Genomic DNA, 16067 nt, shown 5'->3' with positions numbered 1-16067 from the left:
CTTCCCTTTGTGTATGCATCATCAAAATGCTGTTTAGAAATCATTTTTTTTTTCATTTTAGGGAGATAAAGCAAAATAAGGGCAAAAAGGAAAAATATCCACTATTTAATAATTCTGTACATAACCATCCAATTACCTCTCAGTGGTGGAGTTAACAGATGGAATGCAACTCTCTATTCCTAGATTTATGACAGAATTGTGACCAGACCAATGTCATATATAACAAGGAAGGCTGAGGTGACCTTTCCTCTGCTCTAACATTCCCCTTCCCCATCCGTGACATAAATTATACAACAGGCTGGGATGTTTCCCTTATATTTAGAGACATGTCTCTTGTGTTTTTACTCCCCTCTTACATTTGTCCTCCTCCCCTATAATCAAACCAAGAAATCTTCACAGCTAGAAAAAAAGCACAAAATTTTCCATTTCCCAGTTGAGAGCTGGTGGATTTTTCCATCTTAGACTTCCTAAAGTTGATGCTTCGGAATTTCACTAATGCAGATATGGCAATAGGAACAGGGCTGGGGTACATCTCTGTAGTGAAACACGGGACTAGCACACACAAAGTCCTGATTTCGGTCACCAGGACTACTGAAAGGAAAAGTGGGGGGCTTACAAGATGTCTCAGGGGACAAAGGTGTTTGTTGCCAGGCCTAACAGCCTGAGTTTGATCCCCAGAACCCATATGGCAGAAGTCAAGAAGTTGTTGTCCAACTTCCAAACATGAGCTATGAGATGAGTGTCCTATCTACATACACACAGATGTGTAAATAAATAAAAATTTAAAGACTAGACACAATGATGAAATAGAACCAGAATGAACTGATCCAGTAATAAAATACGGGTGTGCATTACTCCTCTCAGAACCTCACTTCTTGTGTTGACAAACATCACATTGTTTCTGGTCAGAGCAATGTCTTGCCCTGTGCTCTAATGGCTTCTGTAAGGGAAAAAGCTTCCCTTCGAGGCTCTTTAGCTAGGGCTATAAACATTACGTGGAGAAAAGAAAGAGGCAGAGAATATCTCCATGAGAGATGTTGGAAGGATGGCGAGAAGAAGAAGCTTGAGGTGCCTCCACAATGCTGAAGTTGCTTCTTGGGTTATGGTATTTAAAAGGGGAGAGCCTGGAGTACTCGTTTGAGCAAACTCAAGTCAGTAACAGGCAATCAGGAATCATCAGATGCTTTTGATGAAAGGGAAAATTCACTGAACAATTGTATTTGAAGAATAATGTAGCACGAAGACACGGCCTTAATTGTGCTCATAGGAAGATTATCAGTAACACTAGAGATGGTGAGAACTGGAAGGGAAGCTGATGATGGGGACAGTAACAACAATGATGTATAACTTATACTAAAACGTCTGTCCTGAGACTTTTATCTGTATCATCACACATTGCCTTACAACCCTGGGAAGCAGGTCTATCTCGTTTTCCACTGAAGTTTTCCTCTGCTGAGTAAAAGCATGAGTCACAGAATCACTCATTTCAGGGGTGAATCCAAAGGCTTTGGTGATGTAAGTGGGGTTGCAGGAGAAAGCAGAGTGTCTCCACAGTCTCTGTAACATGGGTAGAGGCGGATAGGGGTGTTCATGGTGGAAAGAAAAATTTCGGGGGAAGAATCTGTCTTGGAGGTGGCACAATGGCATGTGCTTGTTACTCAAACACTTAGAAGAGCAAGGCAAGAAAAGAATCATGAGTCCTGGGCTACCTAGAAAGACTTTAGGAAACAAACAAGTTTTGTTGGGGATGGGTAGAATTAATGAGTCTTTGTTACATATAAATCATCTATGTCCTTCAAATTTCCAAGTGCTTTTATCCTGAGTTCTCAGAATATATTCTCAATAATATCTCATACAGAAACTGTTGTCTCTCAGGGACTAACCAGCAATGAGCCTGACAGTGAATAGGGATACAGGAAGATGGTCTTTGTCCCTTGCTCTTTGGTCCGGGGTCCCCAGGCTGGCATAGGCCTGGCTCAAGGCTCTGCTTCTCCCTGGTTCTTTGTCACAATCACTTTCAATCATCATGGCCTACTACTGGGTGCACGAAGCCATCTGCATCTCTTTGTGCCATTCTTAGGCTTCTGATCCCCTAGGGTCTGGGAGACAGGGATGCAGTGACAGGATGAGAGCAGTAAAACTGTCTCTTTGAAGAATGGGACTTCCAAGGGGGTCTGGAAGCAGGAGCCCGGCAAAGGCCAGCAGGAGGAGGAGCAAGGGACTCTGACGTCAAAGGGCCTCTTGAGGTCTTGACACAGAATGAGATAATGTCTTTGTGTCCGGAGGGAGTGAAGCTCCTTTCTCCCCAGAGTCTTGTGTAAGTCAGGACCATAGGAGGTCAAATGCAGAGGAAGTTCCTTGCTAACACTGGGGATCTGCTCTCTGTGAGGTCGCTCATGAAACGTGGTGTGCATGTCACACATGTATGTTCTTATGTGTTGGGTTCACACGTATGTTCTTGCTGTGGCTCACATGTGTTAAGCTCTTACTCCCTTCCCTCCTATCCTTCTCAGCAACTGTCTTACATCTTCTCATCCGAGTTCCCTTCTCCTTCCTCACTTCACACCAGCAAGTTAGAGAAACCAGAGATTGCATGCCTTCTCTAAGCTGAATGGGTGCAGGGTAGGGTTCTGATTCTCCCAGCCCCTTAGACTCAAGTCACCCTACTCCATAATCACAATGAAGAGCTATCTTGGAAGGCAGGAGATTTTCCTAATGGTTCAGTGTAGGCGACCACAGACCACTGAGAGAAATACCAAACCAACCAGTCCTGATGTATGGCACCCTCACCAGACCTGTCAGGTCCCCTTACCACAGTTCCAGGTCAGAAGGTAGGGCCTCTTAAATCCCCCCTCATATTAGTGAAGGTTGACACATACACTTTTATAGACTGGGATTCTTTTCAGAGCAGCCAACCTTCCATCCTTTTCTGTCAACTCAGAGAACACACTTACTCTTGGCTTCAGGAGCTCCGAGGGCCTTCACATGCAGCCGTGTTTTGCCCCCATGTCTGTGCACAAACCACAGCATTTTCCATTAACACGGGTACAACATCTGATGTCTGATCCATTTCAACCTAGGTTAAACATTTGGATATGTTAAACATTATGATCAGAAACCAGCTGACCCATCAACAAGTTAGCATCCTTCCCAACCAAAATGAAGTCTCCAGTTCTCTTCTAGCATCCTTAAAGCACTCAAGTACATGGTCATAATCCTGGTGGTTTATGGTCACTTAACTGTCCTCTGTGTATCAACATTGAAAGGCTCAGCAGGCCACCTGAAAGGTGACTGACTTTGTTACTTACTTTTTTGTCACTTTGTCCAGAATCTTGACCAGGTAACTTTCAGGGGAGAAGGACCTGTTTTATTCATATTTTCAGAGATCAATGCATGATTGCTTAGCCCTGTATTTAAGGGAAGCATCATTGTGGCAGGAACATGTAGTAAATGAACCTCTTCACCTCCTGATAGACAAGAAAAGAGGGGGAAAAAGTGATCAGGGCAAGACAGAGCCTCAAAGACCCATCCTGAGTGACTTGCTTCCTCCAGGCAGGTCATCTGTTCTCAGGTTTCTACTACCTCCCTGGATAGTGCTACCAGCTATGTCCCAAGACTCCAACCCACAAGAGTGGCACATGGAATGGAATCAACTTTCTCCATTTCTGCACATTTTGCTTTCCTCTCCAAGACTCACAGCGCCTCTGACACACTCTGGTTCACAGAGGCGCCCCTGGGAAGTCCTGCTTTCATGGTGATCACATTGTTATGGCAAACTACTCTAGATCATGTGAGATCTTAGAAGCATGTGAGAAATATGTTTTCTCACTTTTCACCTAAGTTCCCCAGGTCATCCTGTTCCTCTACATACATTAAAAAATACAAGACAGAAATCACCATAAACAAACAGTGAGGAGGCAAGTAGACCGCATGCCTACTCTGACCTGCATAGTCGACCTCCCCACCCTTTCCTCCACTCATTTGCTGTCCCTATCTCTGACAATGACTCGTCTGAGGAGCTTCTAGCTCCACACCATTGGTTTTCCTCTGATGGGATTAGGAGCATCCACTCCACTGCAATCTGTATCTCCTCTCCCCTACATTATCTCCAACAGTGAATCTTTCTAACAGATGAGAACACCATCTTTGATTTACCTGAAGGTTCAGTATTGGCAATGATATTTCTACTTTGCTCCCCTAGTTCAATCTGAGCAGACAAGGTCAGAACAAGCAGGCCAGTCTTATTCTGAACCTCAGGCTTACAGCCTCACACAGTGAGTCCTTATTCCTAAACTTTGATCAAGATCTTACTCCGTGGCTCCACCGCCCATTGTGCTTTGCAGTTTAATCCTCAGCCACTAGCCTGTGTGAGAGTGGAGGGCCACAGGCAGACCTACCCAACTAGCACACCACTGGCATGGTGAGCGCCACTGAGTAGCACTAACAGCTCCCCAGCATCTTGCACCCTGAGAAATTCAATTATCACTTCTGAGACACACAGCCCAAGGGACTCACAGGTGCCAGAAATAAGAAAAAGAAAAAGGGCAATCAAGAAAAACTCCTGATTCTGCAAAGCACTTGTCTGATAGATGCAAATCTAAAACTTAGCAATTCTCTGTGTCTGATAGATTCAAACCTATAAGTAGCAATTCTCTATGTCTAATAGATGCAAAGCTAAAAGTTAGTAATTCTCTATGCACTATGTGCAGAGCATGAAGGCATGTTTCCCATCACACACATGAAAGACAAATCACAGAAAATAAGCAGCAGTGATGCTTAAAAGTGCATATTTTCATCTGTAGATTGATCTGGAATATCAAAAAGCATGGAAAATGGATTCGGTTAACAATGGGGTTTACTAACTGGATAACAGGTACCCTCTCTGGGCTTCTGTTTCAACATCTGTATGCCACCCTCAGAAACTCAGAAGTCCATGCTGTTCAGTCTGATAATGGATATAAATTTAATAAAAAAAAAAAAAAACTTCCAGGGCTGGGGAAATGGCTCAGTTAATAAAGGACTTGCTGTGTGAGCATGAGGACCTGAGTTTGATGCCCAGAATCAATATAATATAAAGAAGCCAGGATCAATGCGACATACACACACACACACACACACACACAGAGAGAGAGAGAGAGAGAGAGAGAGAGAGAGAGAGAGAGAGAGAGAGAGAGAGAGAGACAAGTGGAGCTCCAGGGCAGTGAGAGACTGTTCCAAAAATGAAGTAGAGACTTCATGGGTGTGGCCTCCTGACACTGTGCTTAGAAGACAGAGTCTTACAGCTAACGTTCTGTGCCTCTGGCTTTTTCAATCTTTCCGCTATGGTCCCTGAGCCTTTGAGCCTTTGGTATAAGAATTATGTTGCAGACATGTTAGCTGGGACTGGATGCCATTGTCATCCCTGAGATCATATACACACAGGTGACATTATACCGACAAAGCAGGTTATCTTCTGTGTTTAGGGATGTTGGATATGCAGGTATATATGTATATCTGTAACAAAAAAAAAAAAAAAAAAAAGAGGCCATGAATTTGAGAGACAGCATGAGGATGCATGGGAGGAGTAAGAGGGAAGAAGGGGAAGGGGGAGGGGAAATGATGTAATTATATTTTAATTTCAAAAATATTTTTAATTAAGAAAAATCAGTAGCCTCTGGAAAAGAGAAATACAACTAAATATTGTGGTTGTCTCCTGAGGAATGACATCCTGAGTTGTCCTCAGGCATTCACACACAGGCATAGACTTGAGCAAATGGTTACATACATACACCTGAATATACATGGACACACACACACACACACACACACACACACACACACACACACACACACAAAAGAAACATGACTGCAGAACTCAAAGTAATATAGATGCAATACCATTGATTACTCCTGCCATTTGCTCTGCAGACACTGAAGGTGATGGGACCATTGTATTTTCTGAAATACAATCAAGTTCTGTCTTTGACAGACAGCTTTCCTATCATAGCTGCTGGGGTTCTGATCTCCTGGGGGCAGGGACAGGGAATAAAAAACTCTCTCCTTCCCACTCAGACAGCTTTCTGTTATTTCCTGTTTCCTCCTGACCCTCCCTAGTACTGTAATATGCAGATCAGTTTGACTCTTCCAGCGCCCAAATTCCCAAATATTGTTTATAAATGTTTGTTTTCATTTAAATGGGTTGGTTATAAATGGTTAATGATCATAACCAATATCTTTTTAAAGGTAAAAAGGGGATTATGATATAGATGTGAATACTTTGTTTTGGAATGGATTTTCATTTATTGATACAATTTAAGGTCAATTTTATGATATGTATATTTCTCCTTTTGTTTCAGTATTGTGTTTATATAGCTCATTTAGGAAATGTAATGTATAATTTAGTACAGATTTTAGATAGTTACCTATAATAGTAAAAACTTATAGCTAGGTGAGTTAGGTTTTCTAGAGATATAGAGATGTATTTGAGATAGATAGGAATTCTTCAAACCTTTCAAAGACCTACAAAATATGGCATTTAAAATGGTTTAGGGTTTTTCTTGACAGTGAGACATAACTGCTCCTGGCAACACCACCTGTGTCAGAAAGGAAGATGGATATTGAAAAAACTCATTATGGAGTTTGCTTCCAATATGGCAAGACTAGCCATTTGGACAAGATACTGCTCTTGTCTGGACTGTTTGACTTTGTTATGTATAAACTGGACATGCAGGACCCACAGAAAAGTGACTGCTGATTCAAGATGGACATTGCTACAGAGTTCCTGCTTCATGGAAGAGTCTGCCAGACAGTCTGCAGGACACAGAGAAAAGTGATTGACAAACTGCCAATACAAAAAGACAGTTTAAAGTTTCCTGCTTTGCTGAAGAGTCTGCCAGACACACTATGACCTATGGGCTGAAGATGGAAGATTACAGAAGAAGTTCAGGTGACTGACAAGGCAAGATGTCTCTGTCATTTCTAGAGTTTATATAGTATCCTTCTGTGGTCTTTGAAGGAGTTGAAGACAGATAGTTATGGTTATAGTTTTCCTTAGTTAGGATTAAAGATAAGATACTTTAGACACACAAAGATAGGATAGATGATGGAATATTTTCTTCAAATCTTGCTAAATGTTAATGGACTAAATAGTGTTAACTATGATTCTTATGTGATAACTGTTATGTGATATATTTTGCTATGTTAAGGTTAAAACCCTTTTTATTTAGACAGAAAAGAGGAGATGATATACAGATGTCATTCTGTATATGTTTCTCATACTGGTTAATGAATAAAGCACTGTTGGCCAATAGGGAAGGAAAATAGGAGGGACTAGGAGACAAGGAGAAAATAGGAAGTAGTAAGGAGAGCCAAGATGGAGAGTCTGGAGAAAGCAGAATGCCAGCAAACTCCCCGGTAAGAGAAATACATAGATCAGCAGAAATGGGTTAATAATTAAGACAGAGCTAGCAGATAAGAAACAAGTAAGCAGGCCAACAGCATTATATCAAATACAGAGGCTCTGTGTGTTAATTGGGGCAGGCACGGCTGCAGGACAAGACCAGGTGGCGGGCGGAAAAACCATACTTGTTACAAATCCGTACTCGTTACAAATGGCACCCACGTGGCTAATAAGAACTTCCACTTAAAATTTAACAAAAGCTTAAAAAAGGGTTTTAGAAACAAAAGAACAAAGACAAACAAGGTTTCTTGGTAGCAACATTTTTCTCGGTTGGCCTCTGCTTTGTGAGAGACAAGCAGATATTTGTGCGGCTCCTTTAAGGGAAGGTTCCTGACTCAGCATAAGCGGCAAAAAAACTGTATGGCTTTTAAATAACTTTGCTAACAATTTATTGGTGTCTATGAGAGGTGGCAATGGCAGTGACCACATCTCCAAGCCGGCAGCATGCCTGCTGGATGGCAGCGTTGACCAGGGCAGTGACCACAGCTTTCATTGCTGGCGGTAAAGGTACCCACCGCCATCTTTGATAACCGCGGCAGAAACAACAAAGACTTTCATTTTAGCAATGTTGTTGTTTACCAGATAAAAAACTTATGGCCAAAAAAAAACATAAAGATTTACAGTAAAGACAGATTCATATTTAGAAAAATCTCTAAAGGTTTACAGTGTGTTTTAAAATATACGTAGACATGGAAAAAATAAATAAAATGGTTTTAAAGAGACAAAGAGGAGCCGGGCACGGTGGCGCACGCCTGTAGTCCCAACTACTCGGGAGGCTGAGACAGGAGGATCGCTTGAGTCCAGGAGTTCTGGGCTGTAGTGCGCTATGCCGATCGGGTGTCCGCACTAAGTTCGGCATCAGACTAAGTTCGGCATCAGTAATATGCAGATCAGTTTGACTCTTCCTCAGGTTAAGAATATCATTCATCTTGTGGGACAAAGGAAACCACAATTAGATGAGTAGAGAATGTGTGTATGTGTGTGTGTGTGTGTGTGTGTGTGTGATATTAGCGTGTGTGTGTTGTTTATTAGTTTGTGTGTGAATCCCTCTCTCTCTGTGTGTAGAAGAAACTAATTAGTAACTCTCTAAATTGCAGACTTTCTCTTCACTACTAGCTTGTCATATGTAAATAAAATAAAACATTGCATATTCCTTTGAAAATCAAAAGTTACTATAATTGCATATGATTTGTTTCTATGAGTCTGTGGAAAAAGGATCCAAACAATTTCTGTTTCCTGGATACCAAATATCAAAGGCAAGGAGAGGAAGAGTGTATGATGTATGGTACGATGGGACCCCGGAACACTGGAGCCTCTGCAACTGAGAGGACCCTATCCTTCCATCATCCATCTGTCCTAGTGCTGGCATGCCTAACAATCCAGGCTCCGTTTTACTTTGTTTTATTTATTTATTTATTTATTTATTTATTTATTTATTATTTTTGGAATACTGTGTCCCTGTAAACCAAATGCTGTACCAATCAGTTCATCCAACTGACAAATATTTGTCAACAAACAAGAAAATCCCTTTCACTTTTCTTAAAAGAACAACTTTCCTGGGCCAGGCTCTGAGTGTTAAGCAAACCATTGCCCTTTACGTGGCAGATAATGTGTGAAGGTCAGCCGGTAGTTTAGCTTAATTATCCTTGAGGGAACCAAAATCGAGGAAGAAGGGGTTGAAGAAGAGCCCCATCACTGATGGGGAGGTGCTCTTACTGCCCCTATTGCAGATTCTAGACCCGCTATGTTAACTCAGGTAGAGCCAGTCTGGGGCCCATGATCCTGCTTTTCCATGCTGCAGCTACTCATACCATCCCCTCCTTTGTCCACATCCTTTCACTAGTTAAAACAGGGGATTATGCTTTCTCACTCCCCCTGCAGTTGGGCTGTGTGTGGAGCTCCACCTGATCCCTGCAGTTGGGCTGTGTGTGGAGCTCCACCTGATCCCTGCAGTTGGGCTGTGTGTGGATCTCTGTTCTTGATCCTTTTCTTTTGTTGCTCTGGCATGCACTTGCACAGTACACATCCTGCAAATATGTGTGGCTACACATCCATCTAAGTGACAACATTTAACAAAAAGAGAGGGGGAGGGAGAGGAGAGAGAGAGAGAGAGAGAGAGGGAGGGGGGCTTAGAGCTTGAAAGAGAACAAGGGGATGCATGGGAGGGTTTGGAGGGAACAATAAGGGGCACTGATACACTGGTATTATAATCTCAAAAAGTAATTTTAAAAAGCAACAAGCTGGAAATGTAAATCAAAGGAGGCTGAGTCTTTGGTGACAGAGCCGAGCCAGCCCATGAAGAGGCAAAGGCAGTTGCTCCATCTTCCTCCTTGAAGTCAAAGTTAAAGTCCATTCTTCAGGTTGCTGTTAGCATTTGCTCTTGGTGCTTAGAACAGAATATTTGACAACTCGCAGAGAGTTTGGTCTGTCACAACTGGAAGAAACCATCCATTCTTGCTTTCTGTTTGTTGCTCTTTGATTATTGGTCAACAGTTTATGGAAATAAATAGTGGTTCATGCTTGTTTCTTGCACTTCTGGGGGCACAGGCAGTTCCAAGACCCTTCTTCTTTTCTCACTTAGGCTTCCAAACAATTTAGAAGCTGTCACATGCCTGTGACGTAGACTGAGTTTAAAACACCAAATCTCACTGAAAATTATTTACTTTATGACAAAGAGCAAAATGTTTTAAAATAATACGGAGAAAACTATAGGAGTCCATATTTCAGACTGTCGCAAACTGGAGGAAGCTCCTGAGAGGATTTAGTGAGAAGTGCATTCTCAGCTGGGCATGGCCCATTACTGTGAATGTGAGGCCAGCCTGGGCCACATAGTGAGTATGAGGCAAGACTGGGTTAGGTAGGGAGACTTTGTCCCAGAATATCAAAACAAAATGGGGGACAAAGCCCCACCACCACCACAACAACAAGAACAACAAAAATAATTGTGTTCTCTCCTCCCCCAGTTTCATGGATGGGTGGGAACTGAACCGACTTGACCACAGCAAAGACACTTGGAGGATGACAGGCCACAAGGGCCATCAGGGAACAGAAGGGATTGTTCAGGGTCCTGAGGAAAAAAATTTGAAAAGCCATGGAGGACTTCCTTTCGGGTTGCACATGCATTTAACATTCTGGAGATAAATTCCAGGAAATTTCTACTCTGAAGATTATCTGGGAATCCTAGTTTAACATCCTCTGCCAGGGGCTTACTGGGGACTCAAAAGAAAAAACCATGAGTTTGGAAGTCATTGGATGGAAGGGGTATGTCTACAGGAGATAGAAGCAGAGGTCCCAGAAAGGCTGGTACATAATGATGTTGATGAGCAAGTATGGTTGGCTCCGGGGGTGATGCGTGGGTGTCCTTCACAGTGAAGATAGGCTGACTGAGGGTACAGTAGACACTTGAGGTGGGAGAGCTGAAGCATTCTCCACAGTAGCAGGAAAGTCACCCACGATAGTCTTACAACTCAAACAGTGCCACTTGGAAGAGTGAGTAGGCATAATTATGGCAGTGTGGGCACGCTGGCAATCTGGAGACAGCCTGAGATCTGACTCTTGATGGTTGTGGCCTTGGTGTTCCATACTTTCTATTGTTTTTACATTTCAAGAGAATCTAAAAGTATTGGAGATATTTAATGAAAAAAAAAATCTCCTTAAAAAAAAAAGTACCGACTCAACTTTTATCAGCAGCAACTAAAACCACCTGTGCATGCTGGGTACAGCCTCTGGGCTTGCTTTTGGAAACTTCTGCATGGATGCATGCAGTGTTTGAGGAAAACTCCAGACACCTGAACTGGTGTTTTCAGGACCAGTGACAAAGAGAACATTACCAAGAATATTGATCTAAGAGAGCTTGGATCTGATGCAGCAGCTACTGATGAGCCTAAAACATGTCCCTTAATCAGTTTCCTCATCTGCACCAGAAGAGACAGAACAGACAAACCCTGACCTGAGACTGAACATCCTGTGGTCCTTCATGTATCTTGCCTGACAGTGGAATGTTCCCAAGTATGGCCTGATGTTTGAGGATGCACGCCAGCTGGTCCCTGCAGTACTTGACCTCCCATTGTGGTCCAAGGACATTCAGGACCCCAGTCTGAATGTTCTTGAGGACTTACAGAGGAATGCTATGGCTCTGCTTGTTTGTGTGTCTGGGGAGAAATCTGTTGGGGAAACATCACTCTGAACATCTGGAATGGGCTCCTGGCCAAACCCAACCATGACAGAGTCTGTAGTTCTGACTACCTGGAAAATTACTGGTGAAAAGAGCCAGTCCTTCCTAATAGTTAATGATGTGTAGATATCCAGGCAATAGGCACAATCTCTTAGGACAGATGAAGTTGGTACCATCTACTATCACTGAGATGCCCTAAGATAAAGCATGCAGCTTATGTCTTCTGAGGGCCTCCACCACAGTACCACATTAACAACGAGTAGAGCAGGACCATTGTATGAACCATAACTACAATAATCACAGAAAAAGTTATGAATTCTAGAGGCACTGTGGGGGAAACGAGAGGGACTAGAGAGAGATGGGGGGCACAAGAAGAGTTTGGGGGAGGAAAGAGAAGGGAAAAACAATATTAGTATTATATATTAACTAAATTTTTGGAAAGAGAAGAAACTCCTTGTCTTATTTACACACTATCCTCACAGAGCTGAGAGCTCAGCGCTGCACCTAGTATATGCCTCTGCTTGATAGTTACCTGCTGAAGGAGTGAATGGAACACTCCCCCACCTTTGCATCCAGATCACCTCACTGCTGCCTGAAGTTGCTACTTTTTGTTTGTTCATTTTTGAGACAGAATCTCACACAGCCCAAACTGGTCTTGAACTCCCTATGTATCTGAGACAGGCTTTGAACTTCGGTTCCTTTCACCCCTCCATCCCACATTCTGGGGTTGCAGGTGTGCACCACCACAACCAGGTCAAATGTGCTGACTTGGAGAGGTAATACGGGATGGAAAGAGACTGGTTTTGTCCATCTCTTGATATCTGAATCGCTCTTGATAGCTGTGATTCAGATTTGCACACAATGTTCCTTCCCACTTGCTGCTATTGTGTGTCTATGCCCATCAAAGCACAAACTTAGAACATCTATGCCCAGTGCAATGCTGACTAGGCATGAGACCTGCCAAGTGATATAGGTCAGGAGGGCTGGCCCTTTGATTGATGTTGATATTGTAGATGTGAGGTCATTACTACGACAGTGAATTTATTAAGAAAACACACTAAGACCTCTCCAGTTCCCTCATGCAATGCGATGCCTTCTGCCATGCCACAATTCAGCAAGACCATCACCAGATATTGTTCGTTAAACATGGGCGCCCCAGTTTTCATAGTGAATTCCTCTTCATTGCAAACTACCCCATCTTGGGTGTTCTGATACTGTTGCACAAAACAAACTGGTACTTTCACCTAAAACCAAGGCCTTTTCTCTCTTTCTGGAGACCTCTCCTCAGCTGAGGCACTGTTTGACTATAGTCATCAACTCAAAACTTAATACTTACAATGTTTACCTTAACATGTGTAAAGTACCTCAGTATTCTCTTCAGTAGTCAAATTTCTGTTAATTTGATATGCATGATGATTGACCAATATTTATTGCTCCTTCAGTGATTTGGTTACTGGCAGCTGGCCTGCATTTGCTGTTCTTGGCAGTTTCTGTCCTTTCTCTGATATAATTGGTGAGAAGAAGACAGATCTTGTACTGGTTACACACAACCTGGCTTGATTACAAGCAAAACTCCCCCATCAATTGCTGCTCTTATTGGGACAAGGAAGCCGGATAATGTTTTGTGTATCTCACTGTCTTCTCTCCAAGATGCCTGCACTGTGTAGCCAAAAAGTTACCAGAGCCCCTGAGTTCTGACTGCTCCCTCTGAGCCTGTTCCCCTGGGCCGGAGTGGTTCTGAAATGGATAAAGCCCTGTGGTAAATGGATAGGAGGGGTTCACTCACTGTACCAATTTATGTGGTGAGGGGTCATTGGCCAGAGGACTAAGGAAATCTGATCGCCAATGGCCCTCTGCCAGCGAATTCTCTTCACAGATAAGTGATGGATTCCTGAGTCACTCATAGTACCACCTCGCTGCACCTTCAAGCTGTCCTATCTGTGATACATTTACATTGTTCATTTCAGTAGTTATGTAAATATACGTCGTCAGCATACTCCTTCCCAAGCACCCCAAAGTCTCCTTTACCTATGTAAGAGATCTCCCTAACTGCCATGCCAGACCTACTTGAGCCTCAAATAGGAATCTATGGAGCATCCCTTGGGTCATCCTTGCACACTAGTTGTCAATAGTCAGCCTTGCCTCCATCCTCAATAAGAGTTACAGAGCAAGGAAAGGGAGAACAGGAAGTGACCAGCACAGATGGGGTGTCCCCACTTCATCTAGACTGGCTAGTGAGTAAGAAATATTCTTTCTGGAGATGCATGAACAGGACAATTACATCAAAGAATGATTCACTGCACTGGATCAGCCTAAGTCTTCCTAAGCATCCTACCCTAACCTCTGTTCTGTCTCATCTTTTCATGCAGAGCTACCAGACTAAAGACACTTTGAGGTGGTATGCTTCCTCTGAAGGAGCTTGGAGAGGGACACAGTCATCTCCCAGTCCTCGGGATGAGACAGGGAGTGAGAGAGTCCCACCAAATAACATCCCTGCGAAAACTTCCCTTAATCAGTTACATGAGATATTGTCTTATCCACTTTCACATTTGAACTTTACATGGCAAAGTAGGCTAAGTTCATCATTGTGTAGACAAGCAATGGAGGCTGATAGTTAAATGTGACTTGCCAGGATCCAACAGGCATCAAGGTTCTATGTGTGTGTTCAGGCAATGTTTTTCTTGGACATATTAGCTCAGGAATGATGAAGGAAGGAAAAGGAACTTTTATTATTTACTTTATATGTTTCTGAGACAAAATATCCGTCAAAAGCAACTTAACAAAAGAAGTGTTGGTTTTGGCTCACAGTTCAAGGGTACAATCTGTCATAGTGGGAAGTCATGGCTGTAGAAGATGAGGCACTGGTCACATCAAATCCACAGCTAGGCAGCAGAGAGCAACAGATGCTGATGCCCAGTTCCTTTTCTCTTTTTCACTCAGCTCATGACCCCAACTTGTGGAATGATACCACAAGTGTGGGTAGTCCCACCTCAACCCAGCCTAGAAACCCCCTCATGTGTCATCTCTAGAGATTTCTATGTGACTCTACATTGTTACCAAGTTGACATTCAATGTCAGCCATCATATGGCTGTTCATAGACTATAAGGTATATGGCAGATGGTAGTTACTGGGTACCTACTATGAGCTTCACATGCATAGTCAATAACCTTGTGTTTCAATAAATTCATCTATCACCATAGCCCCAGGATAAGGGTGCCTCTTTAATTTCCATTCACAGTTTACAACACTTAGGCTCAGGAATCTGAAGAGTTACAGCTAGGAGGGAAAAGTCAGATTTCAAATTCAGAAAACCTGAATCACTGCAACATGCTGCCTTTCTGTCCAGGATCAGCAGCCAGGGACTTTACAGAGACCCCCCCCCCCACACACACACACACAAATCTCACAAGCTAGGGACAGATCGGATCATGAGATCACTTCTAAGAGTGTGCCTTTGTTTTAAACTCCTGATAAAATAAGTTTTCTATCTAGATGAAGATGGCAATAAGCCAGTGTCAAAGCTTTGGTCTCAGCTGTATCTACAGCTGAAATATCATGAACTTGAAAAGTTAAAAAAAATATTTTTCCACTTCTCTCTTTCTTCCCTTTTTTCATTTCTTTCTCCTCCCTTTCTAAACTTCAGAGTAGAGAGAGTCAAGCTGCCAAGCCAAATGTACAAATGGAGGAATGGCCCAAATTTTTGGTGAGCTCTCTCCTGAGACCCTTTGGGTTTAACCAGATTCACAATCAAACGTTCAAAGTTGAGCTGATCACTGTGGAAAATTGTAGAGAGCATTCCAGATGTCTCAGTGACTCCTATATCAGCTTGTCAATTTGTGGACCAATGCCCACCAACTTTATATTGGAGCATCACAATAAAGTCACCTCTGTGAAATGAACAGTTCAGCTCTATCCTTAATGGAATACTAGGGAGAGAGGGGGAGTATGAGGTTCAAGACTATCTCTCTCACTGGGTCTTCATCCTATGCTCCATAATTCTGCTGAGGTCAATAGCATTTGGGTCAACGCTGTTCTTCAAGATGCTCAGCCTTGAAGTCTCAGCTCTTGTTCATGATTCACTTGATGAGAAGGAAAGGAAGTCAAATGCTTCCCCAGTCCAGCCAAGCCTGTTCTTCCCTTTGCTTCTCACCTGCTTTGGGGCATGCTTGCTGCTGCTTCCTTCTTGGCTTTCTATCTTGTTTGACTGATGGAAGTCTCTGTGCATCTCTGTACTAACCACCACTGTCAGAGCACTCACCCTACAGGTAAGGTCTCAAATGAAAGTCTGACACTGAAATATTCAGTACTTCCCCATTGTCTGCTCTGTTAACTCAAACAATCCTTTGCATGGATTTCAAGGCTCTCCATAGACTGAGTATTTTGTCTTTCCAGAAAGTGAATCAAACTGATTTTTCTTCTTCCTTCCTTCCTTCCTTTCTTTAGTTCTTTCTTTC

Source organism: Phodopus roborovskii, unplaced genomic scaffold (genome assembly GCF_943737965.1).
Source record: "Phodopus roborovskii unplaced genomic scaffold, PHOROB, whole genome shotgun sequence".
Taxonomy (NCBI): Eukaryota; Metazoa; Chordata; class Mammalia; order Rodentia; family Cricetidae; genus Phodopus; species Phodopus roborovskii.
The sequence above is the reverse complement of the archived record's forward strand: the minus strand, read 5'-3'. Positions refer to the sequence as shown.